The 6,659-nt window shown below is 47.8% G+C and overlaps 1 pseudogene; it reads right to left on the bottom strand.

Moving 5' to 3' along the window:
• Window positions 1–5,893: 5,893 nt before the first annotated feature.
• On the bottom strand, window positions 5,894–6,102 carry LOC148647448 (U2 spliceosomal RNA; annotated as a pseudogene).
• Between the last annotated feature and the right edge of the window lie 557 nt (window positions 6,103–6,659).

Below are 6,659 nucleotides of genomic sequence, written 5' to 3'. Positions count from 1 at the left end.
ACAATACAAAACCACATCACAAATCATTCATCACAATCCACGATCGGCAAACTCATCCCCTTAATCCAGCAATGGTTTCCATTTCTCTTTGGCTGCATGAAAACCCCACCTACGCACCTCTGCTGTCATCATCTTATGCAGCTCAAAACGAACCCTCGCACATATTGCCCCAGCCCCTTCCACATGACCATGTTTAACCAAATTGTTTCTCGATCCCCATAACACAAATTTAACCATGCTGATTACAAACCAGATTACAAGATCACATCTCACAGATCTCGAAGACCTACTCCACCGTCTAAGAACTTTGTCTCCAGATAGAACAAAACCCGGTTCCAGTTTGTTAAATAGATCCGACATCTGCCCCCACACTGCTTTCGCAATCCTACAACCCCAGAACACATGACTAATGGACTCTACCTCTGCACATAGAGGTCTTGGGCAAATCGCTGAGCGAGCCAGCTTGTGTCTGTGCATTACCTCTCTCACTGGCAGACGTCCCCAAACACACATCCAGTTTAAATCTTTGAGCCTGTTATCCAGGCTCTTAGGTTGCACCCTTTTCCACACGTCAGTCGGAACCACAACATTGGTTCCTTTTTCACTGCTCTTAGCCGTCTTGTATAAGAGCCTGTGGGAGACAATCACTGACCTGTCTGCATCTTTTACATACTTCCTTAACCATGCGGCCGCATGCTCATAGAACCACGGTAAAACTTCAGCCTTGGGAACGTCGTTCCTCCACACTTCTGAGGGCCTGACGACCCAAGCGAACCACAACCGCACAAAAAACTGATGTTTGTATAAGATCTTGTCATCTACTGCTTTACACAGGTCAGCCACAAAAATGGCGTCTAGTTTGATTGGCAGATCTGGAACTTCTCTACCCCCCTCACTGATGTTCCTGTACATATCTAGACGTTTCACATATTCATAACCACCCCCCCATACAAAGTCAAAAACCATCTTCGTTAAAGAGCGTCTAAAACAAACTGGCATAGGAAAAACCTTTGCAATGTGCACAAGACTTGGTAGAATGTCACCTTTAAGTACCAAAACCTTCCCTGAATAGGACAATGATCTTTTCTTCCATAGACCAAGTTTACTATTCACCTGGGATAATCGAGTCTCCCAATTCCTTCTTCCAGTCCCTTCCCTATCAAACTGCACTCCTAATATTTTCAAGGAATTCATTTCCAGAGACAGACCTCCTACCACCTCATCCCTGTTACTCCATGGACCAAAATACTGCACACTACTCTTATTTCTATTTAGTCTTGCACCTGTGCATTGGTTGAAGACTTCTATCAGCTCCAAGGCGACTAACAGGCTTCTGTCAGAGCTCAAAGTTAGAACAATATCATCCGCGTAGGCCAACACTTTGGTTTGGAGGCCTCCGCTTCCCGGGATCACTATACCCTCAACCTTTCTATCTCGTCTTATCAACTCTAATAGTGGCTCTATATAGATTACATATAGAATTGGAGACAACGGACATCCTTGTCTAACACCCTTTCTTACGTCGAAGGGTTCACTCATAAAACCATTTATGTTAACTCTGGTGGAAGCTCCTCCATACAGGGCTTTCAGCCAAGAGATAAAGCAACTGCTGACCCCATAACGATCCAACACATCCCATAAGCATTGATGATCCACCCTATCAAATGCTTTCTCCTGATCTAGACTAGCTATCATCAGACACTGATGTCTGTCTTCTGCCCAAGCAATGGTATCTCTAAGCAGGCCGAGGTTCCAGTGTAGGGACCTACCCGCCACGCCACAGGTCTGATCCGGCTGTATTACTGATGGCAATACTTTCCTTATCCTGTCACATAATATTTTTGCCAGGATTTTATATTCAACACACAACAATTGAATAGGCCTCCAATTTTCTAGCCTCTTAGGATCACCTTTCTTAAATAACAGAGACAAAACTCCCTGTGCCATTGTATCTCCCAAAGTTCCCCCATCTAGAATTGCTTGAAAGACTTCGAGCATCGATGGACCTATCAAGTCCCAGAAAGTGAGATAAAATTCTACCGGGATACCATCAACCCCCGGAACTTTCCCTGTCTTCATTCTCCGAGTAGCCCCCTCAACTTCGGCTAGATCCATGCGCATCACTAAAGCCCTATTTTCCTCAGCACTAACCTTCTTCTCAATATACTCCAAACCACCGACCCCCTTTACTGACTCCCCTTCCCTCTTATTGAAGTACGTAGTAAAATACTTTACGGCTTCCTCCAACATTTCATGCGGAGTACTTACCACGTCCCCTTCTGCTGTAAACAAGCTCCCGAATGCTCTTTTAACCCGCTTGGCTTTAACCGATTTAAAAAGCAGGCCTGAGACCTCTTCTTGTCCATCCAGGAAGCCGATACCAGCTCTGGTTAAAAACTCTCTGGACTGTCTAAGATAAAGTTCTCTCAATCGCGCCTTCAGCTCCTGGGCTTTCGAGAAATTAAAATCTGCCCCTTTATTTGTCTCCTCATACATATTTTCCAACACTTTTTGAAGCCTCCTCACTTCAAAATTCCTTCTTTGATTTCGACACTTACAGTACCGAATTGAAATTTCCTTAACCTGCCACTTGACATACTCCCACCATTCAATTAACGATGGCCACTCTTGTTTCTGTCCTAACCAAAAAAACCATTTATCCCTAATTAACTCTTTGTAGCCATCCTCATTCAGTACAGCTGTATTTAATTTCCAGTAACCTGGACCAAACTTAACCCCCACCCCTTCCACCTCAACCACCAACAGTTCATGATCGGAAAAATAAAAGGGTACGACCAAGGCTTTAACAATAACCAAACCTCGAGACAGAAATACATAATCCAGTCTTTTGGCGGCCCCTGCTGCATTCCTCCAAGTAACTGGGGGAACCAACCCACCTGTTGCTGGCCCTTTAAGACAGAAACTATCAAATAAATCAAAATCCCTCAGCAGTTTATTAATTTCTAAGGATCCTGCTGTTCTTTTATTTAAATCTTCGTTGAAGTCGCCAGCAATCACTAATTTTCTATTAGTCACACACCAGGGGACTAGCTCGGAAAAAAAACTCCCCCTTGACGTCCTATCCGCCGGTGCATAGACGACTATAAATCTCATTTTTATATTTGAAAATACCCCATCCACCACAAGGATTCTCCCTGGCCGCACCATATAAGTTTCTGTAATGTCAATATGATTATTCCCAAATAATATACCCACCCCAGAAGAGTGTACTCCCCCCACACACCAAAAGGACTTCCCCAAATCCCAGTCTTTAGAAAACCGCTTCACATCTGTATTTCCACCCAAGTGCACTTCCTGTAAAAAACAAATATCAAACTTATATTCACGCAAAACTTTATACACAGCAATTCTTTTAGACCTGTTTTTCAGTCCTCTAACATTTACAGTTAAAATTTTGAAGGTCATGTTGACCTCCCTCCATCTCTCCCTCCAGGATCTACATCCGGTTCTGCAGAGCTGTCTGTCTCCGAGGAACTTGTATCAGTCGTCCTATAAGGTGTTGAACTTTCCTCCTCTGACTGGGACTGCACCACGTTCGGATCCACCGAAACGCAGCGCAGGTAAGTCGACTCCTTTAACCTTCCTTTTGGCAGGAGCCCCTTCTGACCCCAAACCGAGGGTGCGGCTTCCTCCCGCTCTGGGGGGGATTCCATCACCATGCCTTCTTCTACATCCTCCTCTGTAGGAGCATCCTCCTTGGCCTTCTTCTCCTCCCCCGCAGGTGACTCTTCTTCGGAATCCTCCCTTGGCCTTTTCTGGACTGCCACATTCCCTTCCATGTCGAAATCACCCAAATCCATCGCCAGGCCTTCTTGCGGCAGGGGCTCAAACAAGTCCAGGGCTCTAGCCACCTGACCAGCAGGTAAGCTACCGCTACTGTCCAAACCATTATCTGATGCTTCACTCACATCCACCTCTGCTATCCCCTCACTCTCGATCTCTTTGCCTCCACCTATCCCGACCGTTTCGTTCTTGTTTCCCTCTGTCTTCTCATTTTGTTTACCTTCCTTTCCTCCTACTTCTTCCTCCTCTCCTTCTTGTTCCGAGTCGGTTGCCTCCTCAACGGCATCTGGGAAGCCTCTCTCTTGCTCCCTGGCCATCTCCGGGTCTCTCCATACACAGTCTCTATATAAATGATTTGCATTCCCACACAGAGAGCAAGTTTTCTGATAACATCTCCCCTTAGTGTGGTCCCGTGCTCCACACCTCGAACAAGAGGTGGCAGTACAGTCCTTATCCATATGTCCAAAGGAACAACATTTCCTACAGTAAGAAGGCTGATTCTGATAATATATATAACCCTTGCTTTGACCCATAGAAAAGGCCGACGGGGGGTGCGAAAACCCATCCGGGTTACTAGCATTCCGCCTGAGTCGCACCTGATATCTGCGTCTCCCATTCCAGACCCGAAATCTATCACCAATTATTTGGGGACCTGCCAGGACATCCACGTGTCTCCACAGGTAAGCAGTAATGATGTCATCCCCAATGAAAGGGTCATGCATGTTCACTATTAGAAATCTCACATCGTCCTGAGCCAGACCCAAGATCGCAAAGTCCTGTAGCAATTCATTGTTCTTCATCTCCTCACATCTCCCAGAGACTCTCTTATAAATCTGGTCATTATTAAACGTAGCATCAAAAAAACAAAAAGGCCTGTTTCCTTGTAGGCATTTCACTTCAGCCGGTATCGCATTCAAAATTCCAAATAAAATCTTGCACTCAAACTCATATCTGCCCATCATTTCTTTCTCTCTCACCCATTTAAAGCGTAAAGTCCATTTCAGCCGAGGAGCCTGGTTGGCCCACTCAGGGTGGGCCTGGCCCTCGGCCATTGCGGAAAAAACGACCTTCCGACGCTCTTCTCACCGGTCTTCAACGTAGCCTTCTTACAAAAAAAAAACACATCCAACAAAAAACAGGAAACAGCAAAACGAACCTTCTCCTTCGATCCAAACGTCTGCAGGCCCGGATAGCAGTCCACCAATCTCTCCCCTGATCTTAGCCAAAAGGCCGAGAAGCGATGCCCACAAAGGCGCGGACCGACGCGCGGGCGTTCCGCTGGCGCACAGTGGCGCAGGCCGACTCCTCTGGAGCCCGGGACCCGCGCAGCTGCCGGCCTCCCTGCAGCCAGAGGCCTGCCGCGGGACTCTGCTCCCCCTCTCTCTTGCCTGCCCGCCTGCCTTCCTGCCAGTCCCGGGCGGGGGCCCTGCTCTTTGATCTTCTGTCAACGGCCCGACAACGACCGCAGCCGCAGGGGGCGCCAGCCGCCCGGCCTCCTTAGCTTAGGCCCCTCCCACCGGCAGCAGCTGCGCCCAACCGGCTGCAAGCCAAAGCCGAGCGCCAGCACCTGCGGGCAGAGGCAAGGGGCAGCTCTCTCTCGGGAGGGAGGGAGGGACGGGGACGCGCGCGCACACACACACGCCTGCCTGCCTGCCTGCCTGCCTGCCGAAAAAAAAGAAAGAAAAGGTGGATATACTAAGTTTTTGGGAGGGAAAACGCCCAGCTGTCGAAAGGGGCCCGCCTGCAGGGACGGGGACGGACACACACGCAAGCAAGCAAGCAAGCAAGCAAGCAAGCAAGCCACGCCTGCCTCCCTGGGAAAAGGCTGAAAAACCTAAGTTTTTTGGAGGGAAAACGCACGGGAGCCGAAAAGGGGGCCGGCCTGCTTGCCCAGAGAGTCGAGACGCGGGAAAGCGCACAGAGGGAGCACGGGAACCGAGAGGGCGAGAGAGAGACAGAACACAGAGACACACAGATGGGGGACGAGGGACGAGACCCGAGAAGAAGGAGCTCCAGTCCACTTCGCTTGCTCGCTCGCTCGCTCGCTAGCTAGCTAGCTACCTACGTCTGTCTTTTCACCGCTGAGAGAAGGTGGTGCACCGCTCCCGGAGGCGCTGCAATACCGGGCCGATGCGTGGAGAGGACGGAGCAAGCTCCTGATCCAGCTCCCTGTTCCAAAAATCCGTTTAATATGTGGTCCCCCGATGGGGGACGTATCAGATATTAAACTGATAAGAACAGATTTTTTTTTTTTTTTTTTTTTTTTTTTTTTTTTTATTACAAAAATACAAAATACATCAAACCACAATCCGCTAAACAAAAACCCCTAACCCTTGAAACCAAAATTCCCCAAAAACCCCAAACTTCACAAAACCAATCATTATCATAATCCCACCCCTTATTCAAAAGAACTGTTCTCTATTCTCAGATCATTCCATACTCTTCACCGCATAAATGCTCCCATCCAAACAAAAATTACCGCCGACCAAATTCTAAACTTATAGTTAATGCTTTATGTAACTCTCTCGCCGTCTGGCCGCACTCATTCGCTGTCTTCCCACCTATCCGAAACTTCACTGGAATATCCCCGTCCTTTATTAACTCAATACGATTCTCTGGAAACCTTTGTTCCACTTCACTTATTGTGGCCAAGCATTTCTTCCATTTAGCCTTCATCACCCTCTGCCAATCAGGGTGGAGACTAGACTCCTCCCACACTTTACAATGAATGTCCTTGATCTCTGGACATTGCCTCTGGGCACCCCCACCTCCACTTGCACACTTACTTATACATTCACCTTTCCCAGCACTCACCCCTACTTCAGATTTCTTTTTCATACTCTTTTTCCCCCTCG

This window comes from Lepisosteus platostomus, chromosome 15 (assembly GCF_059453375.1).
Source record: "Lepisosteus platostomus isolate fLepPlt1 chromosome 15, fLepPlt1.hap1, whole genome shotgun sequence".
Lineage (NCBI taxonomy): Eukaryota > Metazoa > Chordata > Actinopteri > Semionotiformes > Lepisosteidae > Lepisosteus > Lepisosteus platostomus.
Note: the sequence above shows the minus strand (reverse complement) of the source record. Positions and strands in the feature narration are given on the sequence as shown.